General features: G+C 38.6%; 1 protein-coding gene across 3 annotated transcripts in view; it reads right to left on the bottom strand.

Moving 5' to 3' along the window:
- WWOX (WW domain containing oxidoreductase) overlaps nucleotides 1–20,732 on the bottom strand; it is a 672,980-nt gene that overhangs the window by 290,261 nt on the left and 361,987 nt on the right. The gene's annotated exons all lie outside the window — the stretch shown is intronic.

Here is a 20,732-nt window from a genome sequence, read left to right as displayed (position 1 = left end):
CACCTGTGAAAGTGGTACTTGTGAAAGAGAGATAGTTATAACATGCATGCTGACTCACTGATGCAGAAACTCCTATTTCTAGAAGTACCATATGAAAGGGTGGCTCTTCCAAGGGATCTGTTCAAGCAATCCTTTTTATTCAGTTATCCGCATGGTCATGCCCAGTGTCAGTACTGTCCTTGGGTAACATTTGAGTTGACAACCAACATACCGTTCAATCAGTACACAAATGTAGCTGACCAGATCCATGGACAGTGAGAACAAACATTCTTTTGCAGTAATGCACATTAAAAAGAGAAGCATTTATCTTGCCACTATAATGACTTAATTATTCCCCTATTTTTTAAATGCACCATCCCAGTTTAACAAGTATATCCCAATAAGACAAATGTATCGTTTATTTCAGGGCCCAATTGTACCACCAAGGTCCAGTCCTGAGTTTCGGGCAATACAAAGTCATACTAACCTTTGGGGGAACTTAGAGAAGCACAATGCCTCCCAGAGCACCTGGATAGCTTAGTCACTGCTCTACTTCTTAACAAAGCTGAAGACTTGTAATTAAATATGCAAACACAGCAACCTTGTTTATATTTTAAAGAAATATTTATTAGGACAAAGGAGGTTGTGCACAGTGTTTTCTTATCTTCAGCCTACATTAGGATTTGCTGTGAAGTAGTATTTGAAATGACCTATGTGTCAATGCCAGCAGTGGTTGTACCAACCATACTGCAAAGCTTTGCACACTAATAATCACAGGGTATTTCTAACACTGGGTGCTTAGAACAGAAGAGTAATTTAAAAAACGAAGAAGAAGAAGGTCTGTTCTTTCCTCACTTAATCCCTTCTATTGAAACACATTTAAAAATCAGAATAAAATATGAACTTAGATAACAGGAGCCCTTAACGGGGATGGCGGGGTGGGGGTGCGGGTGGTGAAATAAATGTTGTTTCAGCAACCAAAACAACACAGTTAGAGAGAGTTGAAAGTTTGTGATTCTTTGGGTCAGAGGGTTATAATGAGACATTAAGACATTGTTAGAAGGCTTAGCGGGTGGTGGTGCAAGGTGCAGAAGATGGAGATACCATTTATCTCTTTTTTTTTTTTTCAAAAGAAATAATCCTATGTATGTTAAGGAAAACCATAAGATTAGCTAGCAAACACATAAATAAACCTGTGATGGGTTGGATCACAGAAACCCCTCGGGCGCTGCCAATCGATATGCCAAGACTACTTCTATCCCTGTTTTCCCTGCCAGCTCAGGACTTCAGCACCCTGTCTTGCCGAGCCAGACACTCGTCTACTTCAGCAAAGACCAAGAGTCTGAATTACCTGCCCCAAAGCTGCAGATTTACCTGAAAACAGCTCACAGAAGTGTGCTTGTCTTTAGCACCCAGATGCCCAACTTCCAATGGGGTCTAAACCCAAATAAATCGTTTTACCCTGCATAAAGCTTATGCAGGGTAAACTCACAAATTGTTTGACCTCTATAACTCTGATAGAGAAATATGCACAGCTGTTTGCTCCTCCAGGTATTAATACATACTCTGAGTTAATTAATAAGTAAGAAGTGATTTTATTAAATACGGAACGTAGGATTTAAGTGGTTCCAAGTAGTAACAGACAGAAAAAAGTAAGTCACCAAGCAAAATAAAATAAAATGCACAAATCTATGTCTAATCAAACTAAATACAGATAAGATCCACACCAGTTCCAGAATGCAGGGCCGGCTTTAGGCCAATTCCACCAATTCCCCCAAATCGGGCCCCATGCCTAAGAGTGCCCTGCGCCCTGTGATAATCCCTTCCCTGGCTAGAGGCGCCTTTTTAATTTTTACTCACCTGGCGGTGCTCCGGGTCTTTGGCAGCATTTCAGCGGTGGGTCCTTCGCTTGCTTTGGGTCTTGGGCAGCAGTTCCTTCAGTGCCACCAAACACACCCGGAGCGAGTGAACACTCCTTCAGTGCCACCAAACACACCTGGAGCGGCTGAAGTGCTGCTGAACACTCAAAGCACTGTCTGGTGAGTAAAGCCTCATGTGGTTTTTTACTTTTTTTTTTTTTTTTTTAAATAGTCATCCTTGCCAGGGCCCTGTCGAAACTGTTCGAATTGGGCCCCGCACTTCCTAAAGCCGGCCCTGCCAGAATGCTCCCTTTTTACAGGCTCATCTCCTTTTAGCCTGGGTCCAGCAATCACTCTCACCCCTGCAGTTACTGTCCTTTGTTCCAGTTTCCTTTAAGTATCCTGAGGGGGTGGAGAGGCTCCTTCTTTAGCCAGCTGAAGACAAAATGGAGGGGTCTCTCACAGGTTTAAATAGACTCTCTCCTGTGGGTGGAAACCCCCTTCCTCACTCTTATGCAAAGTCCAGCTTCAAGACGGAGTTCTGGAGTCACCTGGGCAAGTAACATGTCCATGCATGACTTAGTCTTTTACAGGTGTCGCAACCCTAAACCTATGCTCAAACATGGCGTCTGCATCGCCAGTTGTCGGTCAAGGGGTCACATTGGTGCCGTGGGCAACACCGTAGTGCCGTGTGCTACCCTATGGTGCGGTGTGCAACATTATAGTGCCGTGTGCCTATTCTCAAACTTTCTGTCTGGTCAACTGTGGGTCAACTTAGTGCCATGTGAAAAGAGTAGGGTGTCGTGTGCAAACGAGTAGTGTGCCGGGTGCAGATGCTGTTTACGTAAAGGGCACCAGCTCGGAACCTGGAAGGCGAAGGAGCTAGGGACCAATCAGACGCTGACACGAGTAAGAGTCTTCAAATAAAACTATGTCTCGCGCCAAAAACGGCAGGAGTATCCGCGTGTTAGCTGAAAGGCCTGATCATCCTTTCAGCCAGGGTCTCCTCTGGATTTTGCCAGCTCGTGTCGTGTCGTTTTGTTTTTTGTTTTGTTTTTTTGGATTATTTCCCACCAATTTTAATTTCTGTAAATACTGTTTGCTTAGCCTCTTCCCTTTTTTCTTTTTTCCCTTCCCTTACTTAGTGCAAAGTTGTGTATACAGTATATGAGAGCCAAATTGTTGTCTTAATTCCTATTGTGCTTGGTTGGTGTATTTTATACCATTCAGTTAATGTGTGTACAGTTTACTCAGTTTTGTGTATCTGCTTTGGATTTCAGTGAGCAGTTGATCATAAATCGTTTGGTTTCTTGTTGTTGGATGTAAATAGACTGTTTCAAGTTGTGTATGGTTTTATTCTGATAGTATTTCTAGTTGATAAATTACTCTTCCCTGGCCCAAGTTGCAACTGGCCCCGTTAATAAACAGCCACGTGGTTTGAAATTTCAATCTGTCACGTTTTGATTTTCCTCCCTCAATCAAATACTTACTAGAACCTGCATTGGTCTCAGACAACAGGCAGAAGCCAATTTACACATGGTATCTTGTATGTCTGCAGAAAGACTACTTATGTGGATTGGAGCCTTCCAAGCTCTTTTGTCTGTTAAATGCTTCTGGATTGAGCACTTAATTTGCACATTTCCTTTCCCAAGAAGTGACCAAATGTTTTAACTAAGACTACTTAGAAATAAAGCAATTATACAGCCAACGTTCATAACTTTGAACACACAAATGGTGCCTGCATACAACTAGGATGAACATAACCAGTAGATCATAACCTTTACATGTAGCAAAACCCTACTCCAGTTATATCATACATACATTTATGAGCACCCCCACCCCATAAAGCCTTATGCGGTACACTGTCACAAAACCTAACTAAAACAAATACAAACAAAAAAGCCCAACACCCAAACCCTTGTAGTTGCAGCATCCATATTATGTTAGAGCTCATTTTCAAACAGACTTTTAGAAGAAAAAAGCATTGTTCATTGTTTAAATGAAATGTCACCCTTGTACTGAGATTTTTGTATTTGATTCCTTCTAAGTATAAAAAGAACACTGGTTAGGAATTTTCACCTAAAAAGAAGTTTGAACAACTTCAAAAATCTATCCTGGTGGTTAGACCTAGAATAGATTTTTTTTTTAAATGAACCATGAAGTATATAACAGATCCATCTGATTCGTCATTTAAAGTGACTTTTTAAACTCAATCTCCACATAAAATACTAGCAATTGTAACATTACATAATGTATTTATGGCACTTGCCAATTTTTTTACGCAAATTATGAACTGCAGTTTATGGAGATGTTAGCATAAATGGAGCTGTATGTACAAATATCTTGTCTACAGGAGAAAACCAATAAACTTTTACTATCTCAACCCTTTAGACCAACGTAACGTATGAGTGCTGGCTACAACCAGCTCAAACTTGGCAAGGGACAATTTTTGTCAGCTTAACAGTAAACATGGCTTGTCATTTACTTATTGTTCTGGAACAAGTAAACTTAAGAGTAAGGAGTGAAGCAATACGTTTAACACTTTCTAAGAAGAGAATATTAAATTTAATATAACTTTATGGCTCCTATTTAAAATAACTGTTTCAAACACTGTAATTTAACAGGAAACCACTTAAACTGGTGTCTAATTATTATGCGTCTGATGGAATTGGAGGAGTTTAGTACTCTAAAACATGAGCAAGTAGAATAAATACAGCCCAATGTAAATTGATGGCATAGCATCATCTTGTAACAGAATAAAACTTTGGTGTTTTCTTTTATAAAGTCAGACATCCCCTTTCTGATCAAAGGTCCAATAATTAGAAAGACTGTCTTCTGGATTGTTATACAAATATAACACTCTGAAATTTTGTACATGTGATTGTATTTCTCTAAGACAAGCTATGATATAGTATGCTGAGACTCAGACTGGCTGGCAGGGATTTATATGGCACAAAAAAATCTAAAGAGCCATTTTCAAAATCCAACAGACAAAATGGAGTACAAAGATTTTTAGCTCAAAATTACCATCAATAATCTTCACTTCTTTAAAAAGGGAGTGTTTCAAAACAACTGGATACCTGTCATTCCCGGATTACCTTGCCAAAAGAAATACATTTTTAATCTTCACATATAATTGGCAAGTCACAGTGGGTCTAGAGTCACTTTAGTATGGTTTGAAAAAAGCATATCAATTTTCAGTCAGTAACAATTTAAAATTAGGACAAGAAGAAACATTGTTAGTAAAAGCAAAAGTGAGTGGGGGAGGTGTGTCAGCTTGCAGAATAACAATACTGTTAAATTGAAATGGTTGTTTTCTGAACATAGTTGTTTTATAAAATGTACAGTAAAGCTTTTATATGTAAATTACCTAAACTCAAAAACCCTTTCACTTCAAATTGAATTGAGAATAGTTTGAAGTAAAACACTTTAGTGAAAACGTGCTTAAAATGAACAAAACAGGGAACAACTAAGACAGATATAATGTTTTGTAGGAAAAAAATACTGCAAATAAATATGTCTGACTGATGTCCTGTTAAGAAAAAGGGATAGGAATTTGGCTTTAAATATACTAAGTTAAAGTGCATTGATATTTTTCTTATTTGCAGGTACTGACTGAATTTCGTAAATTATGAATATTACTGCCATGTTTTAAGTGTATACTGAGTTATAGGAAAGATTAAAAGATTGACTATACTGGAAAATAAAATATTTTCTTGACAAGTATGATACAAACACTTGCACTCTCATAGTAGCACCTAAACTCTGGATATGATAAGAGGCTTCAACAATCCTGTTCTCTTATGGGCATTTTCTGTACTAAGATTCATAATGGTTCAAACTGTATATAGTTTTAATATTTGTTTTACCAGAATTATCCCTTGAAATAAGAAAATCTCACAGAATGGTCTAACATGTACCAACCACACTGTAGTAAAATAGCATGCAGTACAATCCTTGTAAAGTCCTTATTAGGCTGGGATCCCTTTTACACACAAACTCCCTCTGGCTTCAAGAGAGGTTCTGCATGTGAAACAACTGCAGGATCTGGCATATGAATCAGACTTACAGGCTTTTTACATCCAGATTTATTTCCTTAGGGTTTGCTACCAAAGCTGGGATCCTTTCATGATGTATCCATTATAATTCCACCAGTATGTCCACCACTTCTTCACCAGCTTTAATACAGATCTTGTCAATAAGTGCAAGCAGCTCAGAAATGTATGGTTAGGATTTATTTTATGCTACTGGTGAGCTAACAACTTTGAAAAAATTAGACAGAGTCTGTATGTTTGTGTTTTCCTGTGCACCCCTAACACTTTGACTTAACTGCTATGCCACTTCAAACAAACAAACAAACAAACAAACAAACAAACAAACAAACAAACAAACAAAACGCCTTGCAGTATGCAAACTGACTAAGGAGGATGAGGGAAAACACAGGAAGAGGTGGCCTACCTCTGATATCCCGGTGAGATTAACTGAAAAAACCGAGAGACAAGGCAGGAAAGGTAGTATCTTTTATTGGACCAACTTCTGTTGGTGAGAGAGAGAAGCTTTCGAGCCACACACAGCTCTTCTTCGGGTGTGAGAAAGGGACTCCCAGCATCACAGCTAAATGCAAGGTGAAACAGATTGTTTAGCATGGTCTCTCTCACCAACAGACATTAGTGCACTAAAAGGTAATTCTTCATCCATCTTCTCTCTCTAATATCCTGCGACCGACACAGCTACAACTACACTTCATACATTTTTTTTAAAAGAGTTATATATAGGGCAGATGCAGAGGAAGAAATGCAAAAGGATGGATGGAAGGGAAGAAATAAGGGATGGGGAGATGCAAGGGAAGAGGGAGTCTTCTGGTGTATGGCTTCTGGTGGCATAAACAATGAATCAGATGCTGAGTAAGTGATGTAGCCACTCTATCATGGCGGCATCATCTGGGGACATCAAGCACATCCATCCACCATCAAGATGATAAAGAGGACAGTTCATAACCAGATGGAACGCTGTTTGTTTCTGAGCTTCTCAGGGGCAGGATGGAGAGCTTAAGAAGCCATAATAGAGAAGAGAGTGACTAACCGCAATAACAAAGCTACCTCTCAAGTGATAGGCAGCATATACTTATAATTTACCAAGTTTTTAAAAACTATCCTTCTATACTACTGAAGAGAGATCTCTCTGCGGGGCTGAGCCTGTTGTGAGATAGATTGGAAATGCTCCAATTTTGCTACACCCTTCCTCCCGGAAACACAGGAAACTGATTTTATTCTGCACTTAGAGCTAAATTCTACCCTTGGATGAGAACATGACTCTGAATTATTTCAGTGAGACCCATGCACACACATGTGCTAGGGCAGAAATTGGTCCTTAGTTTATCCATTTACAAGGTTATGTGATAATTTAAATAATAACCAATCCAACATATACATACTGATGAACTTGTTAAGCTAAACAGGCATTCTTCCCATATTAACTAAGAACAAAGTTTGCAAATTAATTTGAATTAAACAGATTAAAGAATTAAACAAAAACAATGTACTATGGATCCAAAAAAAAAACCTGTCGATAAAAGTCAGCACAAATCCATTGACCTGCAGTCTAAAAATTTCCAAGCTGGATAAAACCTGTGCATACTATTATTTTGAGAGAGAGGTTAAAAACAGCTTGCAAGAAAAATCTAAAAAAAATTCCCTATTTATCTCTCTCAGAGTGTACTCCTAATACACATATGAGCATGGCACTATGAGCAACATCTGCATAATGACATAATTGTTCACAAATGTTCAAAACAAGTTCCAAAACCAATAAAAAAATATCCTGGGTATTCATAAAAAAGAAAGTATAAATTGAATAGTTCATATTTTCTCTATCAATATATAGGAAGACAAAATAAAAGCTATATTTTGAATCACCTTCCATTAAGTGTAAAATGTTTGCAGTTTTATATCATTGAGCCTTCACAAGCAAAAATGCCTTTTTATTAACATTTATAATCTCTGCGCCATTAAAGCAGCTACACTAAAAGTGTAGCTAAAGTGTACGGTATTTTTACATTAGAGACAAGGCCTACTCACTGTGGCTATGTCCAGACTACCCGCTGTATCGGCGGGTTAAAATCGATTGCTCGGGGATCGATATATCGCGTCTCATCTAGACGCGATATATCGATCCCCGAGCACGCTTATATCGATTCCGGAACTCCATCAACCCCAACGGAGTTGCGGAATCGACAGGGAGAGCCGCGAACATCGATCCCACGCGGTGAGGACGGGTGAGTAATCCGATCTTAGATATTCGACTTCAGCTACGTTATTCACGTAGCTGAAGTTGCGTATCTAAGATCGATTTCCCCTCGTAGTGTGGACCAGCCCTGAGACTGAGAAATACAAGATATAGTTCAGTCTTCTTAAATTGGGAAGCATGTATACTCAAAGGCATGAGGTGACAGTGTTGCTGAGCACTAGTTAAGGATATAATATGCAGAATGGCCAGACACAATTCCTCCATCACAGACTATACATTATCATAAAAGAGTCATTAAATCAAAGAATTATAAGTAAATAATAATATGTCATCTTTCAATGCAAACTAAGGGCCCGATCCTGCAAATTTTTACACTGGAGAGTAATTTTACATAGGTATAGCTAGTCCTGCAAGTATACATTTTCTCTAGGACTTAATTGGTACAACAGCTAAAAGCTGTGAAGCAACATGTTAACATTATTCCATAACACATCTGCCCTCTGTAAACAAAATGTCATGTTCCTATGCAATTCATCATGCAAATATTCTTTGGTAACTACAACTGTACTGACATCAAAATAATTAACAGTCTAGGAGTAAATTATACCCAGGAAGCATCAAGTTCAATCTTTAATCATCTTTCTATTATATACAATGTGGTTTTGGCCGGGGCTTACAATCGACTCTGGCTGTATCAGAGGTGTGCTAGGCTCATTCGGACATTTGTCATCTCTTGGTGACTTTTTATCAAAACAACGACTTGACTCAGAAGCCAAAATGATAACCACTGTATAAGAACTTAATGATACAGCAGAAAGAATGACTGTATAGTGCTTATTAGTGAAGTACGCAATATCTCTATGTGGATTCAGAGGTAATGTATACATTTCAAACATATTGCATATATTCATTTTTGTCCAACAGGTGGGCCTCTGAGTGAATATTTCTCATTGCAAATGGTAAGGTACACATAGCTGGACATATTGGTACATTGTTTTGGAATGTTTGAGGTGACAAGACATCCTGATATGGCTTCATTACCATACGTCCTTGTGAGTTTTATATGCCACGACCTGCTTCTTGTATGGAAATCATAACGTACAATAACTTGGTCTAATTTGAAATTTTGAGAAAAATCACCTAAGATCTTGATGAAGGACCAAATTTATCACATAACAAAAATACAAGAAGTGTGTTGAACATATGGGAAGATGTTTGTGGTTAGTGCAAGAGGACAGTATATTTCAGCAGAGCTGTTCGACATTTTTTAACAGGACAGTTTTCCATTAGAAAATGCTCTTTTGTTGACATCAAAATGTTTCAAGGGAATGTGTCTATTTCAATTAATTTTTGACAGAAAAAAATTAAAATGATTTGAAATCAAAATGGAATATTTCAATATTTTTTGTTCTGACTTTTATAATATATAATTAATGTTAACATTACACATTACATTGTAATATTACATTTAGTATTTTATATGTTATGTTTTGACATTATCTACTACAACCTCTCCTCTTCCTTCAGATCCTTCACCAAGATCCACCTCTGGCCTGACAATTACAAGAAATCAGTCAACCCCCCCCCACCAAAACTAAAAACGTAAATGATTCAGAATCATCAAGCTGTGAACACACCTACCCGGAAGGACAACATGGCACTGACTACTGTTACTCTTGTCCTTCCTCTCACTGTCATGTTCACTTGCCACATCTTGCCTCAAATTAGCCCCTGATCCTCACCAAGGATCAGCAGAAGGGTACATCTACATGGAATCTGTTTGAGGATCGGGGCTGTAGAATGTAAGCACTTTGAGATAATAGCTATGTCTTCCAATGTGTTTGAAATGGGCTTAGCACAATAAAAGCCTTGATCCTGAGTGGGGCATTTGGATGCTACCACAAGGCAAATAATGAAAAATAATAATGTATCATAAATGCATTGATTCTACTGACGTTTAAACCATTTTTCTTTTAGACTGTTTCTATATTGGCTGTAATTCACTTGTAGTGGGCTAAACAAATTATTAAAATGAATGGCAACAAATTCAAATGTGAATAACCTCTTCCACAAAGGAAGCCCATTTAAAAACTGTATTGAGTTCAGTATAATTGGGACGAGACAGAACAATTAATCATTTGTGTGGATTCTCCTACCTTTGAACCTTCATTTTTCAAATATTGTCACCATATTGTGCTATTAACACAAAAGAACCCTGTCAAAACCCACCTGTCAACAATGAGCACACGATAGCTTGAAAAACAATCAAAAGGGAGTTCCTTCTTCTAGTATAAAATCTCTGCCCAGCTCAACTTAAAATGTTTCATAATGCAGCTTCCATAAACATATTCGTTATTCTTCACCTGACCACTGGAACATAGACAGGTCTTAACTAAAAATTCATTGAGAGAAGAAAAGAGGGGTTATTTTAATTTTGTTTAACTTTTAGTCTTCTAAATACAACATACAAATCCCTGTTGCTTAACATGTATGTGAAATACTTCAGTGAAGAAAATTTAAATCAATAAAAAAGCCTTAATAGTAATATTGAGAGGCAAATGTATGCCATTTTATGTAAAGAATATAATTAACGTGTAGGAAAGAGTGTAAACAAAAATCAATAGAAAGTAGCACTCTGGGTAACTTCATTTTTTTTTAAAAGGCAAAACTTGTTAAAAGAATGATACAGCTTTTCACCTGTGACACAATCACAGATGCTCAGAGCAAACCAATACACACATGAAAATGGTTAGCAAGGTGTTCTAATGAAGAAAAGAGGTACACAGTTTTTATCAGATGAGAGAGGATTTGTCAGAGATTAACAGAATTCCATTGTAATATCCATATCGCACAAAGGCATACTCTGACAGGGTCCAATTACTTTCAACAAGCTGGATCTGCTACATAGACCCTCTGAACTGGAATGGCCCTCAAATCTGTATGCTTTCGTTCAGACAGATAACACCAACGTGTTTCTCTCTGTGATCACTGCCTAACTTAAATGAGTTAATCTTGTTTTCCAGATGAATTGTTATTTTGTCTCCCGTAGACTGTGATTACCGGATAAAAGCACTATGTTAACAGGAGGGCTATGGTCTTTTCAGCAGTGGATTCTACACTCAGATAACCAGCCAGCAAGTTGGTGTTTGTTTTTGTTTTTTAATATGAAGTCAGAGAATGGAACTAACAGGAGAAAACCATGAAATGACACTGAGATAAACCTTTCCAAATAATTATTAAACTTCATAAGAGGTCAAATGAGCATCATATCTTCATATTTCAAAAGAGTTTGAGTCCACCAATCAAATTTAAAAGCTGCTTCTACATATTTTAAGAAGTTATTTGCCTTTCAATTCTTGCCTGCCCTTTCTTTCTCTAATGCTCTTTGTTTCTTAAACTGTTATGGAGTGTGTGTGAATTAAGCAAGTATAATACCAGAATATAAATATTTGGAGGGACTAAAAGATATCCGTCTCTCAGAGCTGAGAGAGGAAGACAGTCATGGACTTCACAAACGGTTCTTTTAAACTGATGGAGCTGAGAGCTATAGTCTAGGTTTTAGCTTTTTGAGATAACGACAGCACAAAGGCTCTTAAAAGTTTCTCTCTCTACATCAAATGTCAGAAACACCCAGTTATAACACCATATCTTTAAAACTGTACAGTCGGGGACTTTTAGTGTAGGAGAAGTGAATCTTTAATGGCCATGAGTTCCTCTTGTCCACTGGCAAAATTTCTACCCAGACTGAACCAATGTGAGACCTGATATAAGTGAATCTAACTCCACTAACTAGTGGAAGGCACATACTTATGTGAAGTCTTATTTTTGCCCATTTTCATCAGTAGATAAATGGAGAAATTAAGAGAAATATGTTTGCAGGAAAAACTCAATTAAAATACAAAATTATGTCTTGTTGTAGCATCTAGCATCAAGGTAGTAAATAATTTTTTTATGATTTCCCTGCTAAAACATATTTCTAGAGCTTCCTATAGCTCCCCTATTGTCCCTAATTTCAACCCTCTCGGATGAGGCAGCGTATTTTATCATTACATTCCTGGAACTGTTATAACATCTAATTATGTGGTAAACAATACACATAGCACTCTTATACTGTGTCCACAAAATTGAAAGCCTACAAATTTATGAAGAACTTTGCAATCATACTTCTTAAATAAATCCACTATTTCTGATTCAAAAAGTCCTACATTTTATTTGTAGCAAACTATGAAGTATTATCCAAAATGGGAAGTCTTTTGGTTATTGGTGAATGTTACTGTATGAAGGACCAGAGAAAGAACCATAACAATGGCTGTTGAAGGGCAAACCAGACTTGTGGCCTTTACCAGAGCCAGGAATGGCTCTAGCTTTTTTGCCCCTCCAAGCACGGCAGGCAGGCTGCCTTCGGCGGCTTGCCTGTGGGAGGTTCCCATCCCACGGATTCGGCAGCTTTCCTGCAGGAGGTCTGCTGGTCCCGTGGTTTCAGCTTACTTGCCACTGAATGCGCGGGACTGGCGGACCTCCCGCAGGCATGTCACTGAAGGCTACCTGACTGCCACCCTCACAGGGACTGGCGGGGCGCCCCGCGTGGCTTACTGCCCCAGGCATGCGCTTGGAGCGCTGATGCCTGGATCCGCAGCTGACCACAGCGATTTAAATGAAGAGCAGAGTCAGCTGAATATTGGTTCTTCTACTGGACCGTTGTTTTGGGTCAATGTACTTTATGCCAGAGAACAACTGATGACAGCATGCACAAGAATCAATCACAAATAGTCAGGTGGATGAATGCAAAGACAAAGAATACAATTAGAGGGGATTTGTATGTCACAGAGATGTGTTAATACCTTTCTCGTGTCATAGCAAAGCCAGATGAACCCCCTGCCTTGCTTGAAATGAAAGTCTTTATTCTACAAGTAGATGTTAAGAAATTGTCCATGCAAGTAATAGGAAATTACAATGTCCAAAGTGTAATTCACACTTACACAGTATGTACCCTCCTGGTGGCTGCACCAGGTTATGAGTCAGCTGCAATACTTGAGCTGAACCAGCTGAGTACTTTAGTGCAGGCAGTAGAAGCTTATGCTTTTAGAGCCAGAGCCCCAGGTTTGATGCCCAATGCCAGCCAGCCAACCAACCACACACCCATCCCAGGATGTCAAGTTATGAAAGCCTGTATGAAACTGCATAAAATTATTCTATTTTCATAACTGACTTACGCAAGCAACAAACTTACTCATGACTGACATGTTTTGTTCATATTTACAAGAAGCCGTAAAAGATGGAAACTGGACAGGGAGGATAAACAGAGCATTTATTCTCAGTTCCATTATGACAAACTTTGTAGCGTTTTCACTTCTGGTCCAGAAAGTGGTGAATGCAAGTCCTATATTGGGAGCTGGGCTCATAATCCACCACCTGATACTTTTCGAAGTGAGTAGGAGATAACTTTGATGTCCTCACCTATATTCTCTCTCTCAGTAAAAGAGGTTCCAATATTTAAGGTGCTGCATAATGTCTACTCTGTTTGCTTACACAGTTTAGCACTGTCAGTACTTTCCCACCCCACTACTTCAGACTGTTTACAAACAAATGACAACAAAAGGTGCATGTGCTGCAAAAATGACATTTTTAATAAAAGCGTCATTTTGCTCTGAAAAGTGACTTGATAAAATCATTTCTCATTCAATAGATCTGTCCCTTGTGCATATAAGGAATCATTTCTGTTTATTTAATGACAAAAAGACATGTTCCTCCTCCCTTGCCCCATTCTCCATTTTTTACTCTAGTTAGCACTTCAGAGAGATCATGCAGCTTGAGACTGTAAATTGGATTCTGTTACTTCTTGTGCATCATCGTCAGAGTTTTTTACTAAGTTCCAACTGTCTACATCTGTGACAAAACAGTAAGGCACTGGGGTTGCACTATAGAGACTAGACAGAGATCTAATGTACTTCAACAGAACTCTTATAATTGGTATATAATAAAAAACTATATACAAGCATGACATGCATCTGACGAAGGGGGTATTCACCCATGAATACCCCCTGCTCCAAAACTTCTGTTAGTCTACAAGGTGCCACAGGACTCTTTGCTGCTATATACAAGCAGTGGCCAAACTTACTGACCCTCCAAGGCGCATACAACAATCTTCAGAAGTTCGAGAGTTGGGGCATACCTGCCAGAGCTCGGGGCTTCAGCACCGTGGGAGGTGCCTGCCGGGGCTCAGGCCTTTAGCCCCCGTCCTGCTGAAGCCCTGAGCCCAGGCAGGTGTGCTTGCTGGGCAGAAGCCCCAGGAACCTCATCCCCACTGGTCAGAAGTCTCTACCCCACCATCCCGGTGCAAGGCAGAGTTCCTGACCCCACTCCTCTTCCCTAGTCTGGTAGGTGGAGAATCGGGGGTGGGCTTTGCAAGCCTCACTTTAAGGGTAAATGAGCCGCATGAAGCCACAGTTTGGCCACCCCACTATATACTATAACAGGGTTCAAAAAAGAACTTGATACGTTCATGCAGGATAGGTCCATCAATGGCTATTAGCCAGGATGGACAGGGATAGCCTAGACAGGATACTGGGCTAGATGGACCTTTGGTTTGACTCAGTGTGGCCGTTCTTATGTTCTCACGGTAATGATGTGTGACCAGCAGGGAAGCTAGCTTGGCTTTCAGATTACAGTTTAATTTTGCAGAGCTGCCAACTAATCTGGATGAGTGGGTAGGAGGAAGGGTATTATTTATCTGTAACTCTGCTCCTCTGAAAAAATAATTTGATTGCATTGCTACACCTGGCACTCAGCTTCACAGCAACAGAAAGGCCAGAGCTCATCTAGCTCTCAGAAGTTGTTGCACCTCTGGGGCACAGGCAGGTAAAGCCCCACTCTCAGAAGTCTTTGTTTCTCAAAGAGCAGATTTGACATGGGAATAGCCGAGAAACACTGAACAAGGGACAGTGCCATATAGAGAGTCACTCTGGGCTAAAGGGAGCAAAGAATCCTGTGGCACCTTATGGACTAACAGACGTTTTGGAGCATGAGCTTTTGTGGGTGAATACCCACTTTGTCAGATGCATGTCCTAAAACAGTTGTGCAGGACAGCAATTCCCATGCACAGCTGCATTAGAGCTGCACATCTCACGGCTCTGGTTTCTGTGCAGAGCTCAACCCTAAAACACTGCTAACCGGCTAAAATTCTGATCGTGTCTCCCATGTAATTCCACTTACAAAATTTATCTCAGTCCCTAGTGGAAGTGAGTGCAGGTCCCACATCATTCTGGCATACATTTTGGAATGGGTGGAGATCTCCATTCCAGGATGATCCAGTTCTGGAGTAGCAGAAATGTTGCTGATAAGAATTGATTTGCATTGGTAGAGGAGAAGCTTGAAAAGCAATAGCCTGCATAAATGCCTACACTGAGCTAAAGTCTGCACATTTTATATCTTTACATAGGTAGATGGATGCCTAGACTGAACTTTTTTATATTTTCAGGTAGATAGACTAAATTCTCATGCATTTTTCTAACATTGTCTACATTGCAGAACACATTACAAAAATCAGCAATGAAGGCAATATGCTTGAAATGATACTGTTTCAAGAGATTACAATTTCTTCATGGTGAATATTTCTAATGCAAAAACTTTTTACAGTATATTAGAATACATGCAAATAGATTTATAAATTGCTAGGTGATTTTATTTTTTAAAATTGCCAGTCTTTTTTTTAAGACTGAAAACCAAGAGAGATGGAGTCTAAGCTTTCTAAACATGCAGGCATGCCATAAAAAACTAACTGGCGCATGCAGAAGCAACGCAGTTCACAAATGAAGCAGTATAATGTCAATGGTTTGAAATTGTTCAGTCTCAGTTGTTTTCCAAGTCAACGCACTGGCAGTCTTGCCTGAATGCAACTAGTCAATAGAGAGAAAATAAATAGAGCATTTCCAGAATTCACCCATCAGCACTGAAAAGTGTCTGCTTACTATTACACAGTTTTAACACGGCATAATCATTTTCACGGTAAATATGCCCTCCTTATGGCTTAGACAAAGAATGGATGACTATTTTAGCCACATGTGCCTATCTTCTAACAGAATTTCCAAATAGCATTTATTTATTATACTATTGTAAGTAGTACGCAGATTAGTAACAGTTTCTAAATCCTGCAAGCTGGTCTTTACGCTAACAAGACACTCTGAACTCAATTTTCTAATTTGGGTGCCTAAAATAGAAACTTAAATCCATTTAGGCTCATAAACATACCCATTATAGATACTTCACTAGGTGCCTACATGTAGATTTAGCTAATATCACAAACACGTACGCATATAGTATTATCAACATAAATTGTCCTATTGACTTCATCAGGACTATTTACAAGCATGTCACTTGCATACAAACCAGTTTCTCATTTGGAGCCTTGGTATTTAATTCTAAGCATCCGTATTTAAAAACTGGGTCTTAAACCCCTGTACAAGCAGACAGACAACGCATTCCCTATTTTTCTGTCTCTGATTTCTGTCATGCCTGCCCAAAACTTCCATGTCATCATATCTCCACCAGGCCGAATACTACACAGAGGGCCAGTCCCTGAGAAAGAGGGGAAGCAGATTAGGTAGCCATATCCTTTCGAAAAGGGGGTGAAACAGTGTTCCCTTATGACCTTCCCTGGCAGTATATAGACTGTATTATACCTATTTAGATAAGATCCTTTCAATGCCACATAATCACAGAGAGGAGCTGCAAGAGTTATACATATAACTCTTATATATAAAATGAATATATATATTACAATCCCCTGCTCGGATATCTGTCACCTGGATGGAAAATCAAGAAAAAAATTGATAGTGGGGTTGAAAAAATTCCCCGTCACTAATGTCCATGGATATAAATGTTACAATAAAAAAGCAGGACAACTACTAGCAGAGCTTTTATAGCTTAACAGTATTTTGACAACAAATGTTCATATTTCATTTGAAATTTATGAAACCTTTGTGCCTCTAATCCCATGAGCAGCTACATGGTAAATGAAAGTAGCAGGCAGTCTAGATTAATAATATTTTGCTTCATATTGGAAGAGCATTCTAAAGGAAAAATAACTTGCTTTATCTGTCCTCTTTTTTTACAGTCCCTGTATTGGAACAGACTAGGACTTCTAAAACCTGCTTGAAAATATTCACAGATGCCTTATTAATTTATGAGAAACTGAAGGACCCATCACAAGACATAAGTAAGCAATTTAGAACTAGCAAGTAGAGGTGCATGATACATGGTGAAATATCACTACTCCTAGAGTTAGAGTGCTACTAGTGGTTTAAATCAAGATCTAGGGGAGTACCTGAAGTAAGCCACAGTATTTGATATTCTAATAAAGAATTCTTATGAAAAAGTTAAGTGTTGACATATGAATCATAACCTTTTGCTTCCATATTTTCACAGTTTAGAAGTACACATGTGCTAAGAGCTAAAGTGTGGCTTCTTACACTTACATGTGTGAGTGTCTTTTTCATTATGGCAGTTTATCTCCAAGCATATTCAGACTGTAGTGGTTTTTTTTCCTTCTTGTTGTTGGGGTTTTTTTTGCTGGTAGCATAGTACCATGTATTATGGGGCACAAACGAGCACTGATTGCATGTCTGGATAGGAAGAACTGCTCATTTTTATTTTTAAATTCCGGTGCAATTGATCACATATGTACATTAAACATTAGGAGGTAAGGAAATGTTCCAGCTTATGATTTTATCCCAAACCAAGAGGCACAAGAAATGTGATGAGAAAATAAAGGCTATGGAACCATTTCTGACAGCCATTTCATATATCTGTTAAATATGATCACTTTGATCTATTTCTATAACATATCGCAATTTTTGTGCAATTATTCTAATTATAACAAATATTTCTGAAGCGGTAAGTTACTGATTTGTTATATACAAACCTACAAGCTTCAATTTCTTAATAATGCCTCTAAATAACAACTACTGAAATTATCATTGTGTGATATTCATATTAATTTTCTTTCCTGAGAAGCTTAGTGAGCAAGATACAGTGTGGGAAATATTTATAAGGAAGAAAGATTCAAACCAAAAATATCATCCACTGGTGAACCAAAGATTGGAGAAATGTAAGGTAAGCCACATGCAATGGGGAGTGAGGGGAAAGGCTGACAGAATGGAGACAGGCAGATAATATAGGAAATACCAGATTCTGGACTAAACAGTATTTATAACTCCCTAACCTAGTCAAAAAGTGACACAGAGCAATATATTAAATGAATTCAGAAAAACCCAATTATATGGATTCAGAAGACACCTGAGAATAAGGTGGCTGTGGATGTTGTATCATTTAGTCTCGTATTACAGAAAACTGAAATCTCCGAGGATCTGATGTATTGGACAAGGGTACCAGATCCCACAACACAGGTCAGAAAAGACAAGTGATATCCATGGGTAGCTGGGACCAATATAAATGACATTATGTGGCTTTTAACACACAGAGAGAAGGGCTGAAGGCTAGCCATGCATAAGAACATAGGTAATGCCATATTGGACCAGATCAAGGTTCCATCTAGTACAGGTGATATATATTCTAAAGAAGATGTACAAAACCCTGAAGTGAATAGTTATGGAATAAGCTGCCCAAAAGAGAAATTTCTCCTTAACTCAAAAATTGTTCTGACATATGAGGGTTGGTTTTAAAATAATCCTTATTAATGTGACTTTCAGATATTCTGATTATGTATGTAACTGTCCTTTTTTGAATTTTGCTAAACACTACTCCTCAATGACTTCTTGTGGCAATGAACTCCACAGGTTAACTTTTCCTTTTCACTGTTCCTTTGTTCTTGCACTGTGAAAAAAGGTGAATTCTACCGCCTGCGTTACACAAGAAGTTTGTCTAAATCACATGTTCACAAACTGTGGGGCAAGCACCCCGGGGAATACAAAGTTATTGGGCAGTGTGAGGACTTGAGGAGGCTGCGCTGAAGGGCCAGAGTTGGGAGGAGGCGGCTCTTTTCAGCATGGGGTCAGTAGTCCCAAGATGCAATCTTCAGCTCCCCATCTGAACCCAGCCCTTCGGTGCTGCTCCATGCACTTCCCCTGAACAAAGGGGGAAAGAGTGGGGAGCGAGACGAGCAGGGAACTGGGTCCCAGCAGCCAAGACTGCCCAACTGCTGCAGGGAGTGGTAGATTTCCTGAATTGCCACTTGGTGAGTATGCCCCCCTCCAGCCCTTGTGGGTACCTAGCACCCATCCCCCCCACTTGGGTACAGGGCACACCTCCCCCTGACCCTGGCCCCTTCCTCTTGCCTCTTTAGAAAGAGGGGGGCACATGGTATATGAATCTCTGAAGGGGGTTCAATAAAAATGTTTTGGGAACTGCTGGTCTAAAGGATCACAATAGTCCCTTATGACCTTAAAATAATGAACACGTGAGTGCTTGATTTATGCTCTCTGTGTCACTCATTACTGTCTACACCTCTCATGTACTCTCCCTACTTCTCCTCTATGAACTAAACAGTGCCACTTCAATTCACTTCAGTTCTTTTTCCCATGAAGCTCAGGACCCTGAACAATAATAAGAAAACTTTGGAAATAAGAAACTCAAAGAATGTCTACTGGGGTAAAAAACAATCAAACTGACTATAAATTGGCAAGACTAAGGAGCAGCAAGAGGTGCTAAGATCACAGAACTTGATTTTTGACATATGCAACTGGAATTATAGACTGTGAAACTGATTTCAACAGCCTTGCTCCATGCTGATTTGACATATGATGAAAAAAAAGGACAATGTCCCTTTTATTATTTTTTCCTAAAGCAAGCTTGATTTCTCAACATGTCTACTTGCACTTTAGATAGATACACAAGCAGACAAGTGGAAAAATCAAGCTTGTATGTATACACACATACACATATATTGACACACATATATCCTCCTTGTTATAAAGTTAATACTTTTCTGGTTTTCCTTATGTTAATGAAAATACATATCAGCAGAAAAAGAACAATCAGCAACAACAGAACAAAAAGTTCTATTATTACGTTTTTGACAAGATCATTTCTAACAAATTTTTAAAAAAACATTTGCAATTATTTTAAAACATACCGTACCTCAGGCTGATCTTATAAAAATATCCTCCTCATCTAAGGTAAGCAGAAACTCATACCTTCCCCTTTTAACTGTTAACAGACAATCACTAGTTTTAACACATTGAACCATAGATTTTCCTTTTCTTTACTAACTATTTAAAGAATATTGGATTCAATATTATGTATTACTTTACAATTTTTCATGCTTACTATATTAAAGTTTTATATGACACTTTCCCTCTACCTTTATTATGGAAGTATCAATTGCATTTTACAAAATTAAAGTTTTTAAGTTGAGTTTTGCACTTAAAACAGTAGTTCAATCACGTTGCTAAGTACAATAGCACTTACTTTGAGTACAGGATGAATTTTCTAAGGATTTACAAGAAACCACTTAGTTTGAGAGTTTAAAAAATGGGTCATTTAAGAAATTTAGCACACTCTATCATGCCATTTTTTTATCCTAAACGATCTAAGTAAAGGAATAACACAGACATCAAACTTCCAACAGAGTTACAGCTCATTGAAATCTAGTATAAAGCCTGTAGTTGAAGAATTTATCTATTTGCCATTATT

Source organism: Gopherus evgoodei, chromosome 12, assembly GCF_007399415.2.
Source record: "Gopherus evgoodei ecotype Sinaloan lineage chromosome 12, rGopEvg1_v1.p, whole genome shotgun sequence".
NCBI lineage: Eukaryota > Metazoa > Chordata > Testudines > Testudinidae > Gopherus > Gopherus evgoodei.
Note: the sequence above shows the minus strand (reverse complement) of the source record. Positions and strands in the feature narration are given on the sequence as shown.